Source organism: Thermobia domestica, chromosome 5 (genome assembly GCF_964235325.1).
Source record: "Thermobia domestica chromosome 5, izTheDome1.hap1.1, whole genome shotgun sequence".
NCBI lineage: Eukaryota > Metazoa > Arthropoda > Insecta > Zygentoma > Lepismatidae > Thermobia > Thermobia domestica.
This window is the reverse complement of record NC_137458.1, coordinates 238,376,903-238,403,007: the sequence shown is the minus strand read 5'-3', so window position 1 is coordinate 238,403,007 and position 26,105 is coordinate 238,376,903. Positions and strand designations below refer to the sequence as shown.

The window sequence follows — 26,105 nt, the reverse complement described above, 5'->3', positions numbered from 1 at the left end:
CGTCACAGGAAAAGTTAGATACAGTTATACAGTAAATGAGTAGGGGTCTAAACAAATACGGAACACTACTAGCAATGACAGTTATCTAAGAATAAAACTTTAGCTAATTTATTCTAAGTTGAAATTTTACGCAACCTTTTCCTTTGTTACTGTCTGTTAAAGTTGTTGCAGCAGAGATGATAAATGTTTTGAGTAGATTTTACAGTCTACAGTTCCTTTACAACTTCCTTTTTTCTAAGACTGAAGTAGAGTCCATTTTAATCACTGAGGAAAAAGTGTAAAATTATATAAAAGCCTACAAAGAGGAATTACGAAACTTAAATGCGCTCCTTCTGCCGTGAAATGTCTGATAAAGAAGACAATATACTAAAAAATAAATGATCTTTTTCGAAGTTCTAATGGAAAATGAAACAAACTGTCTTAAATATGTTACGTTCTTGAAGAGAAAAAGAGCAAAAAAGTTATTAGAAAATACACATTCTCATAATGGTGTCATTTGGATGAGTATTTATAACTTACGAATAGTCAGTTTTACGTTATGGCTTATTAGATGAGGGGTTAGTGAACGAGATTCCTGAGTTCAAATATCGTCCATTTTTGTTACTTTTTTAAATTTTAGTTATACTTAGTTTACGCACTCCAGATCTTCAAGTTTGAATCAAATACAATAACAGCTAGTGAATTAAATGTAGCTACAAAGTCGAATGCAGTGTTATTTTCAAAGTTGTATATTGTAAGGCAATAAAAAGCATATATTATTCGTGTCATATTTGAAAATAATGACAGCTACAATTAATTCACTGGCTGATACTATATTTGATTCAAGCTTGAAGATCTAAATGCATAAACTAAGTGTAACTAAGAGAAAAAAGTAACAACATTTGACGAAATTCGAACCTAGGATCACCAGGGAAGGCATACCGTTCACTAAACCCTCATCTGACAAGCCACGACGTGAACATACCAATTGCAAGTTATAAATTGGCATAAATTTGTAAGTTACATATATTACAAATATTTGAATGTAATTTCATCTTAAACTAGCTGCGACTACATTTACTTCAAAATTGAGTTTTTCGATTGCACAGTATGAGCGTGGATAGAAGAAAAAGTCAATAAGAATGGTCGGGATTCGAACCTAAAACAATCCAAGTATGAATCCCTTACATTAAACATTCATGTAATAGACAACGACGCAAAGTATTTGGCACTATTTTATCATATAGTTCTATCAAATATAACTTAATGAACAAAATAAGAATAATTTTTACTGACTTAAAAAGTGTTTTTGAACAAGGGGAAGTTCATTATACACCCTATATAACTAAGCTATAAGAGGTCTGCGTCCCATCTGAACGGCGCAATCACCCAGTCAACGTTTGGAATATCCCGTTCTAGTAGGTAAAGGAAAAGTGTGTGACAGACTACGTAGAGTTCTCCGTGGCTGAATGGATAAAGTCATGGATCGATAACTAAAAAATTCGTAGTTCGAAACCCGGCTCGGAAGCTACAGATTCTTTAAGTTCTTATTACTTCAGATCTTAAGATCTTTCTCTCTCTTTGTAATCATCTGATGTTCGAAAAAGAATTCTCCATCTTAATTCAACAACTGCCTAATGTGATTCTCGCAGGTCGGAACCTTTCCTTCTTCTCTTTCATAAAGTCACAATTTTCATCATAATACGGATGCTGTCCGATCGTTTTTTTTTCTCCAATTCTAAACTTATCTATGTAAATCATTCCTTTTTGTCTCCACATTTGAATCTCTCTCTCAATGTCGTCCATGAACTCTTATGGCTTGGGATTAAACCTTCAACTCTTAAAACCTAGCAATGTGCTATCACAACTATATAGGTTTGTTGTTAAAAGCAGCGTCATATTAGATTTTGACCGGGTCCGGGGAGGAGGCGGAGATTTTCCGCCGAGATAATAGTTTCATTTTTTATTAGTAAAAAATGAAATATTTTAAGTTTTCCGTCCCACTATTATGCGGGGAGGATAAAGGAGACGGTGACGATAAGCAACGAAGGAAATGGTGGAATAAAAAAATAGGAAGAAACGGGAGAACCCACGCTCATGGTGATTGTCAACCACAAAGTTTACTGGACGCGAGCTGCGATCGAACTTTTTATTATATTACTACACATCTGATCAAACAATATGTATTTCTCAAGCTCAAGGGAGTGGGCAATTACATCCTTCTGTCCTGCCCAAATGACGCCAACTGGAACATTTGATTGTAATTACTGACCAGAAATGAATAACACTCATTTCTGTCAGTAGTTTTTAGACTCTGTACCCGCATTACACACTTTGGGAAGCACAAAACCTACTGGCATGATTAACAATTTCCATAGAATTCACAAGGAGCGTCTTGATGTGATATGCAGTCTTTGAAGAAGGGAAAGGATGCAAATGAAGGTGTTTGTGAAGCTATGGGAACATTTTGTGATGTTTTGTTTTACTCAGGCTCTGGAAAGGGATTTCAGGACAAACGGATGAAAGAGACGGTTTTAGAGCGATAAACCTTGTGAACTGGTTCCTGTTTTCTCCGTCTGAATTGAAAGAGTACATTACGTCACAAATCGCTTTAGACAAGGAGAGGTGGAGGAGGGAGTGAGTTGGATTGAATACCAAAAGTAACTAGTCGATGAGAAGTGTCGGGATGCATAAGCACACGGCGCAAGAGTTTATTCCTAAGTTGGACTTAAACTTTTTGTAACATTTTCTGTCCTTCGAACTGTACCTAACAGGGTGTAAAATACTTAGTATTTCGAATAAGCAAAATACAAAAACAACTATCTTAGTAAGTAAACATATTTGTACCTGTCTGCAAATCTGTCATTATTGGTTATTGTGAGGAAGGTATCTGTACTGTTAAGGACACAATGAGCTGACACTTATTTTATTTAAATTGAATATGTTTTACCTTCCGAAAGGAAGTTGAGTGAAAGCAGAAAGCTACCGAGTCACGTTGAGTCACAATTTCTTAGAGTTTAGACGGTATAGAATAATTCAATAGGTTATCATCGACCGAGTATTATTTATAGATGTAATGTTTAAGCATGACTCAAGAGCAAAACATTTGCCTTGTAAAGTTATTATTATTTATAATGTTCCTTGATTTTCCTAACGTAGTTTAGCTCCTCTTCTCGCTTAATAACAGTTCAATTTATTAACTTCTACTTTTTTCGAGATTAACCACGACATGTGCATCTAGTGTTCCTACAAATATTAAATCATATATTTCTAAACATAGCGAGAGGTGAAAGTAAATAATGTACCACAGATATATTCAACTCTATTGATTTACTGTTAATTACGATACAAAAATTAATAAGGATATCAAATACGAAGACAAGCTTCAATCTAATCACTTGCACTGACTCAGGGATAGTAATGGGCAGACATTTCTCACTCACCTTAAATTTGATGATCATGGTCTCTTTTATGCTTACTTATATTGTCCAATAGATGTCCTTAGTTTTACTCCCAAAAGCGGTAAAACGTGATGGTGTTCTTAACAAAATAGATCATCCAGCAGTGAAATGTGTTCACAGTATGTGTGTAAACAGCTTTTAACAATTGAAGCGGTTAGAGGATAAAGGTGGTGTGTAATAAATGGTACATCTCAGGAAAAATTACTTTCACAACTATGTCTGTTGACATACCCCCTTCATAGTTTCCAAATCTCTTCACTCGGACTAGGACTCACTAAATGATGTGTTACGTAGCACGACTAACATATAACACGTACATGTACTGTCAGAATGCAACTTTTCAAAATGTAACATAACACCTTTACCCTGTAAGCGCTTGAACTCACTTAGTAGACGAAAAGTAAATTTCAAACGTACTACGTTTTAGACGTAAGATTTGAAGTTTTGAGAGATGATTGTCAATTATCAATGAAGCTAACGTCGGCTTGTCTCACTTGTCAAAATAATCTGGTGTTCCCTGACACTGATTCTTTTTCTATCACTAATCCATTCCGTACGCCATCTTGGAACTTCCGTACTATTTCATACAGCTAAATTTTGCAAATATTCAAGAAACTAACTATAAAACTGACGTTGATCCATGCACAACCTAAATATCCTCCACAATCCCAGGATACATTTTCAAAAGGAAATTTGTTGCTGGAAAGAAATCTGTTTAGTCACTTTAAGTGTTTGGAATTCAGCAAACGAAACAAATTCACAACATACGTTAAATGCATGAGACAGAAATACTTAGCTATACAAGTATTTTTCTACCTTTTAAATCTTTAACAAAAATAAGAAGAAAACCAATAACTAACTTTCAACCAAATTTGAATTTCAATAGTTGACCTACTGTATTATAGACTAAAATATCCTAAAACAAAGTATAGCAGTTATAGAAAAAGTCAGGGGCGGATCCAGGACGCACTTTTGGGGGGGGGCGGTGGGTTATAATACTGCTACTTAGAGCTACTTTTAAGAGCGTCAAAAATAAACTATATATTTTATTTATATATAAAATAAAAAAAGTTTCCTCTTCTGGGGGGAAGATCGCTCCGATCGCCCCCCCCTGAATCCGCCCCTGGAAAAAAGTGTAAGATTCTAAAATCCTTCTTTATTCCCTTAACTAGCAACATCATTTGAAAAGGAAGAGAGCAGTTGCCCTATCCTGAGTTTGAGTATGTGCAGTTGCCCTATTCATACATTTTAATCGGTTGTATACTAAATAGTTGTATATTATTAAAAAAAAAAAAAACGCAAACTCATCTTGCCCCCTGGCAAAATTTGAAATGATGCCACTGCCCTTAACGCCGGAATTACGGAAAATACTTTGAAAAAATATACAGTTTTAATAAAGTTGGATAAACTGCAAAATATGCAAAAAGTATTTTACTACTATATACGAGGGCAGTCAAAAAGTTACCGGAATTTTATTGTAGCTTTTTATTACCACAATATAATTACACATGTAGTTAATCTAATCACCTTCAAAGTAGGCACCTGCGGAACACACACACAAATCCCCCACTGCTCCTGCCATTGCTGGAAACACCAACGTAAGGCATCTTCCGAAGTTCAGCCGTCGCGTTGGTTTTAACGTGTTCTACGGTGACGAAACGGGTACCGACGCTGTTTCCTCAAAGCATTGTCACCGTAAACTGACTTCAAGGCTATCAAAGTAGGTGTCTGAAGAAGATTTCCCCAATTTGCACAAAAACTTGATCTTTGCGCTTTGCTAGATTTGTGACAATGCACCAACTGATCACCACATACTCCTCTATTTAGCTACACTACTCGTAAACTGACTGTTGTGACCTATTCACACTTCTCATATTCATAATTTGGCAACTTAAGGACTGTACTGTACAAGATTCGTTGTGTTTGCATCACAAATGCCAAAACTACATCATTTTCAGGATCTTTTTGATTGCACCTCGTATTTCCAGTATATTCAGAGAAAATGACTAACCACATTACTGTGATATCTCGAGAAAGCTTGGTTCAAAATAGGTAGCATTGTGTTACTGAACCCTAGGAACATTAATAAGTGGCAAAATTTATATTATATTAGAAACACTTTCTCCCAGCAAACATAAAACATAAAACCAGCAAAAACGCAGGAATCCATTCTTCTGTTTCCGCCAAAATCCTTACATTCACAGAAATAGACATAATCAACAATAGACGGCAGAGTAATCAAGGATGAGTGAGTGGGCACGTGGCGAATCCGTTGCAATAGGCATCTGCGGCTACCGCTATATGTGGTACATTCAAGTTTCAACACATCCATTATTTTTCTCGCTGACTAATGACACGAAAACTATGAAACTTATACCACTTCTCGATTTAAGCTCCATGCAGTCATATACATTTTTCACAACGTCAACGCCATAACTCCATGACGGCAGCGAACGCTTCTTTAGGAGTCTGTTTTGAACACTGGAAAATCGCTGATGCAATAACGGCACGGTTAGTGAATGAGTGACTACGCAGAGTGTCTTTGTTCATTGGCAACAGCCAAAAGTCGCTAGGGAAACGCGACATTGCCTGACAACATGCCATGCGCGCAGCCCTGTGGTCGTCCGTCAACATTTGTGGCACCCATCTACAGGACACTTTTGACATTTTCAGATCTTTGTGCAGGATTGTGTGCACAGATGCCACGGAAATGCCAACTTTGGAGGCCATTTGTTCCACACTGATTCGGTGATCCTCCAAAGACAACTTTCTCCCCTTGTTCAATCATATTGTCAGACCGGTTTGTGCGAGGCCGAAATTGTCTGGTTTGTTGTCACAAGACGTTCTGCCTTCCTTGAACTATCGCATCCACGAACGCACATTAGACACATCTTATGATACCATTACTCCAAGTCTCAGTCAACTGGCGATGAATTTTCAAGCGGTGTCACATCACGCAATTGGAGCAAACGAATGTTTTTATGAGAAACAGTCATCGCTCTCACTGCTGCCGCTAGAGTTCTGTATTCCGTACGGTGTTGCAATCTCTATCACGCATTGACAACGAATGCTCGCGTGATAACATGCAGCACGTTTCTATCTGTTACCAGTCCTGAGAAAAAGTGGAGGTGTTTTGAATACATCTCGCACCGGCTCGCAGAAGCAAGCATTATATATGTCGCGAATTCGAAAAGTAATCCAGAAGAAATCATATCGACGGAATGAAAACTCCTGTTAAAATTATGTGAAATGAAATACGTATATTCAATTTAAGAGTGATAAATCTTATACTGATATGAAACAAACTAAAGCACTGGTATATAGGAAATTTTAATAATTCCATTAGTATTGAATATTAGTTGAAATGAAAGGACTACTTTTGAATCATTATCTGAAGCAAATTAATTAATAATTTGAGCAATTTATAGTTTCACTTTGTAGCTGATGTTTCATACAACTTTCTAGATGTACTAAACAAACTGATATTAAAATTATTTCTAAGTGAGTAATTAGTATAGCATTGCGTGTCTATGGATTAAATAACTGTTTTTAATCGAAAAATGTTTTGGTTATTTTTTGCTATATGAGGCAAGATGAAATTTGCCTTAAACTATGCTGGATTAGATTTCTGCAGCCAGGCTCATCGTTTCTGATTTTCATTGAAGTAAATTTCGGAGTAAATCATATTCTAATCGGAATGGGATTGAACTCAACACAACGCAGAAAATCGATGAAAAAATTATAAATCTCAGTGTCCTGAAATATGACAAATCTGGAAGCTCAAAATATCTAATTTAAAATAATTATGTTTCCCCGTGAGAATAAGGTGTAGACGCTTACCTTGGGGAAATAGTGCAACCGCAAGTTGATACGGTATCCTTTCTGTTGCAGATATATTCTTTTTAACCCTTCTGTACTTTCGACGAGTTTAATCTTTTCAAATTATTGTATATTTAAAGGTTTTCACCTAATTACATTTGGGCAAGTCACTCCTGTGGAAATATATCCTACTTCTTCACAAGCTGGTAGATTTTCGTTCAAACACAAGAGCATATTGTAAAAACTCTGGTAAAATACACTGCTCGCTATTATAAATGTAACAGCAAGCAGACACCGTAGGAAGTCCAAATGATGGAATGGAGTGATAAACGATTGTGTAACGTGTAACACTACAGCACCGTCAAGCAACGGAGGCGCCGGATATTCCATCTATAGCGCGTCTCACTCTTAGATTGCAGTACAGAGTAAATGGAGCGCGCTGTTGCCACATTTCTTCCGCCGTATGTTTTCTTCTGAAGAAAGAACAAGAAAGACTGAAAGAGTGCCTGACTCTGTAAATAAAGCCTTTCTCAAATTCATATATTTTCATCGCTTTTGCCATTCAATTTGCACAAATTCATTTGGAACGTCGAATTTGAGGGTACGAAACAACAGTCTAATAATTGTGTATTAGGTAGGGGGTTTCCTTTTATGATGGTTTAAAAATCGTTGCAATAAAATTTTAATGGAAGCAATTCGAAATCGAGAGAATATATGAAACGAATAGAAAACATATGATTGAAATAAATGGCAGGCTAAATTTCCTGTACCGATTGTGTTAGAAATAGCAGTGGGTAGAATACTGCTACTGAACCTGGATAAGAGTGTTGGAGTAGGGGTGATCGTAATATGTGACGAGAAAATATGACGTACGAAAACGCTCATTTGCCTGTGTACGTAAAACTAATTTCGTTTGTCAAACAAAAGTTACATTGTAGAGTATATTGTGAAGGCGGCTGCTCCCCACTTCCGATGGTTTAGATCTGATTTTCCTCGCGGAACAACAGTATGATATTTAACAAATACCAGGTCTAAATGGAACATCACACTATAATAGAAATTATAAATGCATTTGTGAATATTAACGAAAGATTTGTAAATTTAAAATTAAAAAAGAAGAAAAGAACACATGCTAAATACATTTCAATCACTTCCACTGCTTCCGCTTAAAGGTGAAATCCCTTCGAAGTATTTAGTCTGTAGTTGAAAACCTGAAGAGCATGTGTGGAATAAACCCGAAATGTAAACGTGAAATGAAAGCAAGGATTGGAATAGCGAAAGAAGCCTTTAGGAGGAAAGAAAGTCTGTTTTGTGCAACCTTGAATAAAGAGTTAAGAAAAAGAGTCATAAAATGTTTCGTCTGGAGTATTGTACTGTAAGGGTCTGAAACATGGTTCGACTGGAAGCTTTCGCAATGTGAGTGTGGAGGAGAATGGAGAGAATTAGCTGGGTCGAACGAAAAACGAGTAAGAGAGTATTAGAAATCTTGGGGATCAAAAGAACAATTTTAGATATAATTAAGAAAAGGAAGAGAAACTGATTGGGACATTGGCTAAGAAGGAATTGTATCATGGGGATCGTGCTAGAGGGTATGGTGACAGGTAAAGAAGGAAGGGACAAAGGAAACTACAATTACTGGACGATATCAAAATAGAAAAATCACACGTGAAGACGAAGAGGTTAATATAAGACCGTAAATCACGGAAGCTTCTCAGTGAAAGCAAGTGACCTACCAAAAATGGCAGAACACCTATGATGATGATGATGATGCTGATGATAACAAAATGTAATGGTGAATAGACACTGAACCTCCCTGGTTTCTATACTCACTTCTGACACCTCAGACACACAATGTCAGTCTGGAAACAAAAGAAGAATGAAAAGGAAACCCTATTATATCTGTTCTTAACAAACGCACAAGTTATGACTTTAAATCACGTATAGTGACAGCCAACAATGTACAGATCGTTGGACGAGGAAACAAAACCAAACAGAATTATCAAACCCTCCGAAAATTCATTTTGTTTCTTTCATGCTTCCTAAAGAAACATCGGGGAAACATCGGGGGGCCTTTTTATTCTGCTTTGTGAACTCATGGAGTTATTTGTTATTAATGTTTTTCTCATCTTCATCTGCATATTCAAAGTAAATAAGAGAAGTGGAAATACAAACAAAACCAACTTTTATTGTCAAAATTGTTAGCATTCGAAACAACATTAGGGACCACGTGCGAACTGTAAATTAATCAATCACAAAAACAAATAAATTTTTATCACCAGGAGTGAGGAGTTTTATTACTAACAGATATTGGTCTGGTTTTTCCCCTTCCATAGATATTGATCTTCTGAAGAAACTGTTTGTTTTGTTAGAGTACCAACGGCATTTTTGTGATTTATATTATTGCTAACTGAATTACTATCCTGATTTAAGTGTTTAATGTACTTACTATTCATCCGCGGTTAAAATTTGTCTTTCTTGGAAGAGAGAAAATACGAACTATAAGCTACCGATGTCTGAATGTCAGTCGCAATGCTTATCGTAGGTGTGGTCCAGGATTCAATTTTGCGATCATGCTTCCGTTAAGCAGTAGATTCGTGCTCGTATATCATCAAGTGTGATTATTCATCGGTATAGCACAACACTTTACATCAGTAACTTTAAAACAAACATTATAGCCAAAAGAAAATAGCATTGGCAAAATCTGTGACTGCTTTTCTTTTGGTCAGATGCGCGCTCTTTGGAAAGTTGACTCTTAACACAAAAAGTCATAAAACCTAAATAAAGAAAGATATCGACCTGCAATTTGTTTTAAAAATAACTTCAATCCTTTCTTAAGATTTTACTTGCTTTGCACCCCATCTAAGCTGAAAAATAAAAATGTTTTCACTAGTCAACTTTATAGATATTGCATTGCAGTAGTATATGCACTTCCTCTTACATTTTATTTTTTATTTTAAAATTCAAGAAGCTTTTTTGAATGCCAACTTTTCCAGCATTGGCACCAAATATGGTGTTAATAGCTGTATAAGTTTCAACGTTGTATCTCTTATAGTTCCAAACTTATGACGTGATATGTTTAACGCGACGTTAGAATTTGCCATTAGCAAGATTTCACTATTTCAATTTATTTCAATACTTGAAAATTCTTCTTGATATGAGAAAAAAAAACATTATTTGATAGAGAACACAATGTTCTATAAAAATCTATCCATATCTAGTTAAATAGAACTATTTTCAAAATTCAGGCCATGTTTGGCAACAATGGGCATAAGTAAAAGCATTGCCATTTACTCCTGTACTGCAATCTAAGGGTGAGACGCTCTAGAAACCTCCCATGTATCGTCTTGCATTGAAATCAGAGTATTTTTTTCGAATTTCGGATTTGTATGTTTCTTCACATGTTTCAAGGCCGTACGAGATAAATCTTTGCCATGAAATAATACGCAATATGCTATCATCCCACAACTATTATTTTCAAAAATAGTTCATAAACTTATATTACATTAACAATAAAAATACGAGGGCTATCCAGAAAGTAGATTACGTTTTGGAATAAAAAATCAACAAAGTATAGGAAACAAATTTTATTATATACAGATGAAAGCCACACACAAATACTACTTTTCGACATAGTCACCATTCAAATTAAGGCATTTATCGTAGCGATGTACGAGCTTGGAAATTCCTTCGTCGAAAAATTCGGCCGCCTGCGACTTCAACCACTTCGTTACCTCTTCTTGCAGCTGTTCGTCGTCATCAAAACGCTGCATAGCCAGCCACTTCTTCATTGCTGGGAATAGGTGGAAGTCGCTCGGTGCCAGGTCGGGACTGCACGGCGGATGAAAAAACAACTCCCACTGAAAAGATTCAAGAACTTCACGCGTGACATTTGCCGTGTGGGGCCGGGCGTTGTCGTGAATCAACAAGATCTTAGAGCTCAACATTCCTCTGCGCTTGTTTTGAATTGCTCTTCTGAGGTTTTGCAGCGTTTGGCAATACCTTTGAGCGTTTATTGTAGTGCCTCTTTCCAGGAAGTCCACCAAAATCACACCTTTTCTGTCCCAAAAAACAGTCGCCATCATCTTCCTTGCCGACATTGTTTGCATGCATTTCTTGGGTTTTTGGGGAGAACCTGTGTGCCCCCACTGCATTGATTGCAATTTCGTTTCACAGTTCACGTGTTTCACCCATGTTTCGTCACCAGTAACGATGCGATCGAGTAAAGAGTCACCATCCTTATTGTAGGCGTCCAAAAAGTGCAACGCTGCAGCCATTCGCTGATTTTTGTGGTCCTCTGTCAAGATTTTTGGAATCCATCTTGCACAAAACTTGTGGTAACCAAGCTTTTCGCTGATGATTTCGTGCAACAAACATCGCGAAATTTGTGGAAAACTCAAAGAAAGTTCCGTTATTGTGAACTTTCGATTTTCACGGACTTTAACATCGACTTTTTCGACAAGTTCGGCAGTCACTTTGCTGGGTCTCCCACTTCGATCTTCGTCGTGAATATTGGTTCGGCCATTTTTAAATCTTATGACCCACTGTCGCACTCCACCTTCAGTGATAATGTTGTCCCCATACACTTCACACAGCTGCCGATAGATTTCTATCGGTTTACAGTTTTTTGCTGTCAGAAACCTTATTACTGCACGCACCTCGCAGCTCGCGGGATTTTCAATTAACGCAGACATTTCAAACCGTCACAGTATCTTAACGGAGCACAGCACGAACCTCTCACTAGCACGGCTAGATGCCGACTGAGCTGCGCAACGCTCTGACCCCAAGATGGCCGCGCTAGCCCCGCCCCTAGCGGACACAGACGAAAACGTAATCTACTTTCTGGATAGCCCTCGTACATAGATGTGTAATAGTAAAATATAAAATATATTTGCTCTATTATTATTACTGGCATTATATTCCACACACAACACTTTTACAAAAAAAAAAAAAAAAAGACTATTTCATGATACACCCTTCAAAATATTAAAGTCAAATTTTCAACGTACCTTTCAACATTCCTTCTGCAAACCCATCTCCTTCATGTAAACTTTTACACCATATCAGTATACTTCACAAAGTCTTTCTCCTGTATATTTTCACTAAAATATGTAAGTCTACATTCATTACTCAATACCAAATCCAGAAAACGCTCATTAAAGTTCCATATCATCACAAACAAATGCCCATGCTTTCTTCTGTATAATTTTAACAATTTTTCTCAAACCTCAACTCCTGTTATTTTCTCTGTTACTTTCTGTTTAAGATCTTTCTTATCCAGCACAAAGTAATAATGTTGCAACTGTCCACAATGCATGTACGCACACGTTGTAAAATACACACATCATCCGCTTTCCAGTATCTCATAGCGTTTAATACACTCTAACGTTGTCTGTTCTACTGTACACTCACAAGGTAAATTAAGAAATTCCTCCAACTTCAAGATCTGCACATGGGATGCTTTTATCGTTAAATCTACACGTTCATTCATGATTATCATTAATCTATATTTAACCAATGAACAATTCGAAAGACTAATTGCTAATCTCCACTCTTCCTTGATTATAAGGCTTTCTATTTGCTTCACCACCTACAAAGAAAAAAAGAATGGGAATTAGTTACTTGCGGTATTACGATTTCAGATTACAAAATATAACTATAAAGTTTCCCTTTCAACTTTTGTTTTTTAATTACAATTATTATATTTCGTCCCGGGGATGTTCAAGCAATCTCGGTTATATGTTTAATGCATTGGTTTCGACATGGGGTTCGATCTCTGATAACATTAAACGTTCTGTCCTAACGATCAAACAACTAAAAATACAATTAACACTACCATATGATTTACACTTTAAAGTTAAAAACTTTCTATTACGTCATCTAACGAAACTCCTTCTTTAGCGGTACTCTTCCAACAATTTCCACTTCAATCTGTTCTCAACGTTAATAGGCAGCAGATGTCTATGCATCTACAGTGTAAATAAAAAGCATCCAGCTAACAGCATGCCTTCTGCAGCAATTCCAACTTCAATTTGTTCTCAGCAATCATACAAAGATATTCATACAATTGAGGAACAAAAAATCTTTAAACCCTCATTCAAGGCTCAAATTGTTACGTATTCAGAGCCAAAGTTCTTCAAACCTCTAATCTCCAAAAATCTCGACTTCCCCACCCAAAGTTACTCCAAACTGTTGGGTACAAACCCTAGGAAATAAAACAGATAATCCGAAATTAAGTTATGACACCATCAAATCTGTACACTCATTTTCCAAACCATGAGACAACCTCGAGGTCAAATTCTAAGTCTTCATAAGAAACTAGACAGTAAGGCAGGATCACGTCGAAATCACAACTAGGCCAACATAAGATCAGTTTGAGTCAACGTATTTCAGTTTCTTGACCATTCAAAATTATATATATTCCTGGGCCAACTAAGGTTCTTTAGACAAGAACAAGGTTATAAACTGAAAGTTTGAGACCATTTCCGAACATTGATCCTGTACCCCTAGGTTATGTCGGTTCGAGCCAAGGTCAATTCAAAATTTTGTTGATTCGGTGAGAAATACAATTGCTTATACTATTAGGTGGACATCTTGCGCCTTAAGCATCTAGTTCGGATGCAACAAAATAGGTCCCTGGCCATTTTTATTGTTCAGCTTTTCAATAAGTTTCGCTCCTCAACTAAAGTTTCTGCGTCCAATTTTTACTCCTTTTGCTTAGTTTAATCATGTGTATTTGGGAGACCATCGAAATACTGTATCCAGTAACAAAAATTATTACATCACATACTTACACAGAAGCACTAGCTATGTTTGAAAATTTTAGGCCTATATCTCCCACGAAGCAGAAGACAGCATCGGAGCAGCAGCGCCACCGCCACCCAAGGAACCTTATAAAAATTGGATGGACGAAGACAACTCGACACCAGTTTTCTGGTGACCCTCCTGTAGTCTGCTACGGGACTTTTGGAGTAACATAACCCCAGGCCACTAGGCTGCTACGGGACTACGCCTATCCTATCTCCTGGCTTAGCCTGCTACGGGGCTATGTCTGGGAATCCTAAACTCAGCCGCTTAGCCTGCTACGGAGTTCTGTTGGCCACTTAACCTGCGTCTGCTTGCTACGGAGCATTGGTTCCTCAGTTCCCCTCTGCTAAGCCTGCTACGGGGCTCTGTGGAGATCCTGTCTGCGACCTTACGGTCAAAGACTACCTATTTCTAACCTTCCATATTAGAGAGATTATTTTGTATAGTATTTTGTGAAAATACTTTTACAGTGGAAGCTTTTATAATAAAACTGGTAGTGCGAGTCGACTCTGGACGCTCTTTTTATTAAATGCTTTACCTAAACCTATACGAGACAAAATTTTACATGGTAGAGGCTTTAACCGGCTCAGTATTGATCTGAACACTCCCCTACCGGACAGTATTTTTATTAACTTGAAAGTGAACTCTATTTTAAGGTATGTAATTTTCTTAAGTGTACAATTAGTGAATCGGACTTGACTTTATTTTTTATGCATGCCTCAAACTAGAACAGGAAAGAACACATTCCCGAAGGACGGTACAAATATGGAGCAGAGTTCGGGCCATCACTAAGTATTCTTGACATGTTACGGAGGACTACGATAGATTTTTTTGCTTTCCGACCATCTTCCATTATTGCATTCGTGGAATGAGCAGAAAAAGAAAGAACTATTACCTATGTATTTACAAGACGTAGCACTTGATTTAGTCCTACAATTAAAGGCCCAGAACTAATTAGATGCACTTAATTACGAACAATTAAAGGATAAATTAGTTGACTTGAGTAGACCAAAATTACCGGCATACAGGGCGGAGTTTGAAATTTTTCAAGTCCAACAAGGTGAAAACGAGCCAATAGGTGCGTATTTTCTCAGAAAATTGAGGGTCATTAGACAAGTTCTGCCTCAGGCCACCGAGGAGCAGAAAATAAATTATTTATCCTTAGGTTTAAAGAAAATGTTTTGCAAAAGATAGCGTTAGAAACATTTACAACTGTTCAGTCCTTACAGACACATTTACATAACTTAGAAAAAGCAAACGACCTAATGAAGAAACGTGATTACGTCGAATTACAACAGCCAATATATTCACTCTGTGATCGTAATTCGCCAGTCAGCAATTTAAACATCAGCAATCGCTGGCGCTTCCTTCCCTGTGCAGTGCATCAACAACAACTGACTTATAAATTATGTAATCCAACATCTAATTGCAATCAATACCAGCAACCAGCCCCAATCTTTCCTACACCTCCAGCACCACAGCTACAGGGTGCATCAAAAAATCAGATACGGTACCTCCAAATCCTTCCCCCCAAATTGCTAATCCGAATCCCCCTCCCGAACCCCCAGCACCTAGCACATCTAGTAATTCTAGCAGAAATAATTCAATAGACTTCACTAAATTAGCAAATCAAATGGCTGAACTATCTCTTCTGGTAGCTTAAAATGCTATAAAGAACTCACAATTTAGGAGAGGTAGCCGTAACAATTATAGGTCGAAAAATACAAATGATGGTAATCAAAATCGGCAGAGAAATGGAAATAAGAACAATAATAATAATAATAATAATAATAATAATAATAATAATAATAATAATAATCCTAGACCTGAAACGGTTACAGTATGCGGAAAAAAGGTCATTCTTCCAGTACATGCTACAAGAACAATCAGCAGGGAAACGCCTAGGAGGGCCCCAGAACAAACCCTCTCAAAAACATGTTCTGAGGGCCGAAAATCAGGAAAGAAGTGAACAACAAAAATTGGCAAAAATATATCACCACTAATCTACGAGGAATTGAGAATTCCGTCGTAAATTTACGCTATATAGCTTTAAGTTCAGGATCGGCTCAGCAACATTTTCTCATTATTTCAGAATTTTAGAGCATGGAGTTTTTTTGCCTTTATTCGTTGAAGACATTCTAAATCGATTACGGACAAAAATTGATTTAGAGAATAACATGCTGTCGGTATACAAGAAACCACGGCTACCGCAGTGTCCACTTGAAGTTGATACTCAGGAAAAATTATCTGCTAGCGCTATGCATACAATAAAACAGTACAAGTCGGCAGATGTTTTCACCACTCGAAAGATTACCATTCCAGCCAGGTCACATTTCTTTTTACCAATTAATGTCAAGAATCGGCAAAAGGATAATGAATATTTTTATCTCTTCATTAGAAAATTTGCTGGACAAATACTGACTACAAACGTTGCCTACCAAAGTACCTAAGAATAATTTCACTCTATTAATATCAAATCCGACTAATAGGCCGGTAACGTTAGTAAAGAACACACCAGTTGCATATGTTGAAAAGAATGTTCAAGAAATACATTTACAGGGTGATTACCAAAAAGGTGAACAAAATGACGAAACATTTTATAGAACTGAACAAGAAATTCTGAGTAGGCTAGAAGAGACTAAGTCAATTTTTGATGTTATTCGACATCAATCCAAATTTAACGAATCAACAGAAAAAAGCTGTACATGATCTACTTTTTAGATACAGGGATGTCTTTTCTTATACACCTACTGACATAGGCTACTTTCGTGGTTATGTACATAAGATAAGGATAGATAAAGGAGCGTTTTTCATCTGAGATCACCTCCCATTCAATTGGCAGTAAGACCACATATTTATTTACAAATTAAACAACTTTTAGACGCTAATATTATTAAAGACACAGTGACAGTTCCTTTTCCTCGCCACTTCTCATAGTGAGGAAACCAAATAGTTCAGAGTTCCGCCCAGTTTTGAATTTACAGGCTTGCAATAAATTTACACAATATTTGAGCATTCCGTTCCAGTCCACAGAAGATATTTTACATGTGCTTAGAGGCAAATCTTTTATTTCAACTATTGACATAAAATCCAGTTATTTCCAGCTATTATTGCATCCTAAAAGTAAAAAATATATGACTTTTGAGCTTAATCACACTAGAAAAGCGTATAAATTTCAACGCTGCGTAATGGAACACACCTCCTCCGCGGCAGCCCTAAGTATAGCTGTACGCATGCTTTTAGAGGGTCTACCACCTCGCATAACAGCCTTTGCGGATGATTTCGTTATAGGGAGCAAAAATTGCAAACAACAACTTTCGGACTTGGAATTGCTCTTTAAAAGGTTAAGAAAACACTATTTTAGAGCAAACCCGAACAAGACCCATCTATTATACTCGGAATTGGAAGTTTTAGGATATTATACAAAATTAAGACGGATATTATACAAGCTCTATCTTTGTCTCATTTTGATCCTCATTGGAAATCCGAGCATATTCAGATGCATCGTCAACCTCCGCAGGCGGCATATTGGCTTGTTATAATAGTAAACCCAATCAGGAACGTGTTGTTTCCTATTGTAGTCGCTGTTTTACCAAAAGCGAGAGAAGAGCCTCAACATGGCAAAAAGAGCTATATGCACTGATATATGTCAGAAAATTTCGAAAAATAGAAAATTTAAATTATTTATAGATGCTAAATGCTTGGCTTCGCTCAACACTCAGCCGGACAAAGTCGGGAAATTTAGTCGCTATAAAATATTCTTAGCGGATTACAATTTTGAAATTCACCACATTAAAAGTCAGCAGCATCCTGGAGACATTTTTAGCCGCTTAGAAGACAAGCAAGATATACAACAGGACGAGAAACAAGAAGTTGATAATTCCTCCGACAGAGAAGACGCTAAAGTTTTTGCTTCGCACTGTTTAGAGCACACCTTTCAAATTGACCAATCCATTATGTTACCTAATTGAACAAAGGAATGACCCTTCATTTTCGTACATCATTACTGTATTGGAAAATAAAGAACTAACAAATTATCTACACTCCGTGCGGCGAAATACTTTTTTCTTAAAAATGGATTGTTATATAGGACTTGGAAACACCCTCAATTAGGACTGCTGTATTTACTTTGCATACCGAAATCTTTACTAGGCAAATGGTATGAGGCTATCCATAACAACCCAATGGCACCACATTTTGGGTATACTAAGACATACCAGTCGGCGCTTAGGAAATACTATTTTCCCAATATGAAAGCTTACATAGCCAATAGAATAAAGGCATGGAATCTCTGCCAAAGGCTCAAGAAGTTACCAGTTAAGCTGACGGATCAATTGCTTCATCATCCTCCCAAGCCGATTGTCACTGCCTGGCAGTACGATTCAATTGGGCGAGTGCTTGTCGGAGATGGAAAATTCAAACTAGTTGGTATTGAAATGCCCACGCGATACTGTGTCCTCAGAGTTGTAGACAACATCACAGCAGAAGAAATTGAACAATTTCTTATATATAACATTATTCTTAAATACGGAGCTTTTTCATACCTGTATTTGGACAGAAACCCTGTACATAACGATAAGACTACAGAACCTAGCAAAATTCTACAATTTTGAATTTAAATTTTGTCCAGCATATGACCACAAAAACCTGGGTGTAGTGGAAACATTCCACAGAATCATACAGAACGCTCTTAAATTGGTTTGGTTTGTACAGGAAAACCAAATCATTGGCCAAAACTAATTCCATACATAAAAATCGCAATTAATACATTCGTACAAGCTGGAACTAAATATTCAGGTTTTTTCGTATGCACGGTTACGAACCTAGGAATATCTCTGATATAGAATTAGCATCAACTCCGACGTTACGCGTCGACAAAGAACATTTGAATAAGATACGTGGGATCGTACAGGATAATTTAATCGCAAGTTATAACAAACAGAAAAGATATTTCGAACGTAAACATCAACTACTTTTGATAAGGGTCAGAAAATACTTGTATTTTTCCCAATCGTCAAATTGGGATACCAGAATCCTTCTCATCTAGATATATTGGATCTCTAGAAATTATCGAAAGAGTTAACCCTAATCTTTATAAGGTCAAATTTCAGACTCGTATCGTCAAACAGGAGATATCAGTAGACAGAATTAAGCCATTTTATGAAGATAGAGAAGACATAGAACAAGAATAAATAACTTCTTTTTATTTTCTACATGAGCGAGGACATTTCTACATAAACGCATCTAAATTATTTAACTCAATTGGCAAAGAACATTGAATAGCATAAAACATTTTTAATCATTCTCACTTCTTAAATGAAAAAAATAAAAGCACTCACCACTAGGAAAAAGAAAATACGAAGACAACACTTCAGACGGATAAAAACACTTTTCATAGCGATACAAACATTTCCTCTCTGTTTTATAAAAAGCTGATTCATTATTCTTCAACTGAATGAAAGAGTGCTGAGATTTGCATTTCCGCATTTAAAAGGCAACTGATCTTTACAAGGACTGCTAACTTATAATTCTACATTTTCATCGATAATTTTTTTCTTTTCCTCCGTGAACTACATAGTCACCGACATTATGCAACTTGAATATTATACATAATGTTCCAAAAGTCGGGATCAGTCTTACATTATATAGGAAGAGTAATTTCAAAATAAAATTTATCGTTTTGAGACTGTGTTTGGTTGTGGTATTTATATTATGGTGTCTCTTATTTAGGGTAATTTCGTGTTAAGATATGCACACCCACTAAATGTATTCTATGTGACCTTAAATACGCATTAGTGAAATAACAGCTCCCCACGAGAACGTTAACCCATGCCGACTTGACGATAATCCATGAAATGATGCTTCCACATTATAATGCAATTTAGAATGCCCAACCATGATAATGGAGAAACAAAAAGAGACAGAGAAACGAAACTTTGCTACTAACAGTTGGGGTTTCGAGGATAAGCCTGTTTCTCTGTTTCACAAGCCAACGGAAAATGAGAGGTTCATGAGCGAACTCTAATAATACAATAGAATGTCGAACAGGATATGATTGAACACATGCTAGGAAAGGTGCAGACCTCTACTAACCTTAAAGAATATTTTAGAAACGTTTTTTCTAGCCACAAGAATATTCTCTCAAAGAAATTTGAGTTGAAACATGAGATTCATGTAAAAGATGCGCGTCATTTTTATACAAAGGTAGCCCCTTGTCTTTACAAAAGAAAATATGTCTGACTTGTTAGATGAGATAGAGGCTAACCAGTAAATTGCAAAATGTCATTTAAAATATGTGAGCGCTCCCATATTGCATAAAAAGATAAACAATAGTTATAAATTAATTTTGAACAGTCAAATAATTAATAGCATGACTGACCGGAAGCATTATCATACTTGGAAGGCAGGAGTTGGTTTGCTGTCATTAATGTAAAATATGGCTATGGAACTATTTCAATTCATTCTGATAGTCTAGCTTATACTCTCATTTAATGCCCATAGTTATTTATAAATTTACTAACGTCAATTAGCCGCTACGCTGGGTTAAAATAAGAAAAAATATGTTCCGTTAGTCAGTCACTTTTTACTATTACTGAAGCACTTTCTAACATCGATCACTTTCGACCATTTTCATATCTCCCCTCGTTTCCCCAAGTTATGGTCTGAATTTGGATTTAAACGGCATAGGAAATATCACTGTTCATCTTGGCAACCCCGGATATATATATATAGGTGTTTGACAAACAATCTAAAAGGTTTGCAAAAGTGTGAAAACCATACCTAGTATGGTGTGGGGCCTCCTTTCACGTCCAAAACAGCTAAGATCCGACGTGGAATGGACGTATACAGCTCCTGAATCGTGGTGTGTGGAATTTTGTACCATTGTTTCTTCAAAACATGCTCCAGTTCCTTAAGGGATGCTGGTGGAGGGTAATGAGACCGAACACGCCTTTTTAACTTAGACCACAATGGCTCAATGATGTTCAGATCTGGTGATTGTGGGACAAAGGGGAGGTGTGATAGCTCTGGTCATGTTCCTCAAACCACGATTTTACCGTTTTTGCAGCGTGACAGGGTGCCAAATCATCAGATGCCATCACCGTCAGAGAACAATATCTGGACCATGGGTAGAACCTGGTCCCCCAAAATGGCTTCATACGACTTAGCATTCATCATTCCATGCAGAGCTACGATGGGACCTGCGGAAAATCATGATATCACTGCCCATCCTGTAACAGATCCACCTCCATGCTTTACAGTTGGGAGCGCACAGTTTGTATCATAGGCCTGCGACGGTGTTCTCCATACGTAAACACGACCGGTTGTTGGAAACAAGGTGAAGGTCGATTCATCGGACCACATTACGTGTTTCCGCTGATCATGAATCCACGCCTTGTGGTCCTTGCATCACTGGATACGCCTCTTCGCATTTACTTCTGCGACCAACGGTTTGCCGACAGCGGCCCTGCCATGAACTTTTATTTTATGAAGTTTCTGTCGCACTGTTTTCGATGAAACCGGGTTTTGTACGCCTGGATTGAGTTCAGGCGTAATTTTTATTGCAGTGGTCTTTTTAGCTGCTACAATCCGTTTTAATGCCCGGTGGTCCCTATTTGACAGGATTGTCTTTCGACCTCTGTTGTGTTTTGTAGACGTTTGCCCATGCATTTGTGTATGCCCTCGTGATACTGGACACAGTGCCTTTCGTTACTCCCACAATGTTCGCCACTGTTGCCACTCAATCTCCAACCAGACGTGCACAAACGATCATGCCTCTTTGGAAGTCTGTCAGGTCGCCCATTTTACCGCACCACTTTTACACCACGATACTCACAGGTGAACTGGTTACTGCTGACGGAAGAGAAAGGTCCACATGGCACATTGAAAACAAAAAACGATCGGCAACCGCAACACGTGTTGTACTGTGGAGGGCCAAACTTATGTGTCCTGTATGAAGTGTTTTTAGACTTTCTGTCAACCCCTATATATATATATATATATATATATATATATATATATATATATATATATATATATATATATATATATCCTTTCTCTCCCCTAAGTTACATCGTCAACGTGAAATAACAAGAAATATTCAGGCCCGAATCTTATCGGTTCAAAAGTTGATCGAGATCAATCGGGTGGTTCAAACGTTAAGTCACTTTCAGGGTGGCCCATAAGTCCCTTACCACCCGTTGTAAAATCCGTGTTCGTAGAAAATAGTGAACAACAACCATGAAGTAACATAGTAGGCCGAGGGGGAAGTCGGATTATGATGGTGACCATGTTGGCCATCTTGAATTCACGTCAAGATTTTTAAATGGAAACATGGTCATGCGGCACATCATTTTACGCTAGAAGTTAAAGGCAAGCACAATGGTGAAATCGGTTTGTTGATATCTTAATGTGTTCAAAAGTTACAGGCATTTTAAATTGCTAATTTTACCGTACTGTTTCTGTTGTTGCAGGTGAATAATTATGCCGCTAACGACAGCACAGAGGAAGGGGTTGATCAGGGCATGGAGAGGAAAGAGTGCAAGGGCTGTAGCAGCTGAATTTAATGCCAGGTACCCTGATCGACTTCCTGTGTCCCATGTTAGTGTCGCCCAACTCTTCCAGAAGTTCATGGATACTGGTTCCATAGGAGATAAACCCAGGTGTGGAAGATCCACGACCGAAACAGATGAAGCCACATCAGTAGCAGTGCTGGCATCATAGCAGTGCTGGCATCATTTGTTACATCACCACACCGCAGTACCCGTCGTCTCTCCATGGAATGTGGTGTCAGCCGTACATCCATCAGACATATCTTACAGAAAAGCAAGTGGCATCCGTACAAATTGCAACTTCATCATCTATCTGAAGATGACCCTGATCGTCGTGTGGATTTTTGCGACTGGGCCCTTGCAGTTGCAAACGGATCCCACATTCGACACACAAATTTTGTTTTCCGATAAGGCCAATTTTTATGTCACTGGGGAAGTGAATAAGCAAAACTGTCGCTATTTTTCCCCGACAAACCCTCAGTGGGTTGATCCTTGCAAAATGGTACGTACATGCAAATTAATGGTGCGGTGTAGTCTATGGGGTACCAAATTAATAGCTCCATTCATTATTCCTGGTACACTCACTGCTGAACGGTATTTGGATATGTTGCGGGATCTAATACTCTCTTCCATATTGTCCGAGGAGGGCACATTTCCACTCTTTTTCCAGCAGGATGGTGCCCCGCCGCATTACGGATTGCAAATCCGTACCTATCTGGATGAACAATTTCCTGGACGTTGGATTGGGCGCCGTGGTCCCATTGAATGGCCAGCACGATTACCAGATTTAAAGCTCTTGGATTTTTATCTGTGGAGTCACCTGAAGGCAAAGGAATACGCCGAAAAGATCCGGGATCTTGAACACCTGGAAGAACGCATACTTGCAGCCTGTGCCGATATTTCACCAGAAACTTTTTTGGGGGGGTCATGGGGGTTGAATGACTTACCTTGTGCATAACTCGGGATGGGGGCCACGTAGAGCACGTGCTCCGCCATGCATAACAGGTAAAATTAGCAATTTAAAATGCCTGTAGCTTTTGAACAAATTAAGACATCAACAAACCGATTTCACCATTGTGTTTTTCTTTAAATTCTAGCCTAAAGTGATGTGCCGTATGGTCATGTTACCATTTAAAAATCTTGACGTGAATTCAAGATGGCCGCCATCTTGGTCACCATCACAATCCGACTTCCCCCTCGGCCTACTATGTTACTACATAGTTGTTGTTCACTATTTTCCACGAATACGGATTTTACAAGGGGTGGTAAGGGACTTATGGCCCTCCCTGTAGATTACGGGATGCTATGACTTAAAAGATTTGCTTTTCACGCTGTCCAGATTAATGGAAATGGTACTGGTCAAACTATTTTACTAAAGTTATTACATATTTTGATGACTTAATCCAACCAAGAATTTTCCTGATGGGTTGTTGGATAGACTAGATATTACTATATCTAAGTGAAATGAGGCTGGATTAAAATTTAGTAGATAAGATTTTGTTTTCTCAAGACATTGAATTATTGGGTTTTGTAACTGGGTACCGTGCACGGAGGAAAACTCGGAATAGGCGCCCAGATCACCCGACTAGAGAAGGCCAAAGAATTGATACGATTTGTTATTTCCCACTTTAGAAAGTGTCGGAGATATTGGTCCATTTGACTTCTTTTTTAATAATAAATGTGAATTCCGAGTGAACACTTTTAGAAGCAAGCCCTAGCTGAAGATACACTGGTGTCATTGCCTAAATTAGAAAAGTCATTCTACGTATTTACTGATGCATCTAACATAGCGTCCGGCTATCCCTTTGTCAAAAAGATGAAGAGAGTAGAATAGCCGTGATTTCTTATGAATTTAAACGATTATCTAGGACTCGATTAGTTTTCTGCTTATCTTGAAATATCGTCCATTGTCACATCGCTTTAAAAATGTCATGCCCATTTATTCGTTGCGCTGTTGAACATGTATATACCGATAACAGATAGATCCTAATGTTAAAAAGGATCCCCGTTACTGTTTTATTGCACTACAGGCCTGATGGTCTACAAACAGTGGCTTACTTACCTATGATAGAGACAAACTACACGGAAGGGCCTGAGTACAGAGGCTAAGAAGTCGAAGAACACTTGCCATTGGAACGGGAGAGACAGGATTCCTTAAAAGTATATTCGGGAGATAAACGCATTCTTAAATTTAATACGTTACGCACAAATGATATTTTATTTGTAGATTTAGAAAGTAAACAGGCAATTAAGAGAAAAAGTAATTATGAAGAAACGTCTAAGTAGTGTAACTTCTCTTTCGGAAGTACATATTTCAACTTATGAAAAGAAAAGTGTGTTAGCAGAGCTGACTTTTCCTTGTTAACAAAAAGTGATAAAGTAGAAGAGGAGGAATGTGTCTTGAATAATTTTATTAGATATTGATAAAATATCAAGAAGTAGGGATGGGCATGAGCGTATTCGAGCCAGTTTCCTTTGCAACTCAACTCGAGTCGACACAGACATATTTGAACTCGACACTAATATTTCTTCCAACTCGAATCAAACTAGATTCGAGTTTCGAATCGAGTCGTCCTAAAACGAGTCAAATCCTGTATGTAGTCTCAAGTAAACTCTTCAAATATCCTACATAGTCTAGGCAATATAATTATTACCAATGATACTACTACTACTACTACAACTTATTATTATTAACACTATATATGAACATAAAAGATAAGCGGTTTGTATGTGAATACTAAAAACTAGTTGACTGCCGACCAGAGTAGTCGTGAAGTCTAGGAGGCAAGGACATGGTTCAGAGTTTCCGGGTTTAATTCCGGAGAAGCATCAGACGCGTTGGCTCACGGGATCAGGGAGCTTATCCTCCCTCACGGTTAATTAACTGTTGAGTTGAGATACCCTGCGTTTGGGAATTTAAATAAACTAATTTTGCTATCATGGTTATTTTACGTCATATAGGCAAAAAGAACCAAATCCTTTCTGCAGTTTTAAGTAGTTCTGTTCTGGGTCAAGTAGCATGGAAGGGACAAGAATATGAAGGATTAAGGATCTACACGCAAATTAAATGTCCACCAGCCACAGTGATGACGTCATCACCAAGGGCGAGAGAACAGGTAAAGAACGGAATTGAATTAATTTAATTACAGCAAACTGGCATCTTTGCTTATGCCATAGGAAAGAGATGGAGAAGTTAGCTGACAGAACTATTTTAATATGGGTACCATCCTGACATCCCCTCGTAGATGCCAAACCAAATCGAACCTTGTAAATGCAGTACAAATCACCTACTCGTTGAAACATTCTCTAAATGCGGCAATTGTAGTTGTTCCAAGAGCTGTGCACACATGGCCACACGATACCGCACATCCTGTTCTCCACAAATGGCCCTGCATTTCCATCAATAATTATAATTCAATTGTATTTTCGACCTGTCTTCTACCCATTGATGGAGGCTGTCTTGTTATAAAAATCTATTGTCTTATTATCGTGA

At 37.6% G+C, this 26,105-nt stretch overlaps 1 protein-coding gene across 1 annotated transcript in view; it reads right to left on the bottom strand.

Annotated features, from left to right (window-relative positions):
• LOC145686479 (protein FAM76A) overlaps positions 1-26,105 on the bottom strand; it is a 223,809-nt gene that overhangs the window by 6,900 nt on the left and 190,804 nt on the right. The window contains exon 6 of the transcript XR_014131613.1: positions 12,266-12,846. The gene's annotated coding sequence lies outside the window, so the exon portion shown is untranslated. The remainder of the gene's footprint in view (positions 1-12,265; positions 12,847-26,105) is intronic.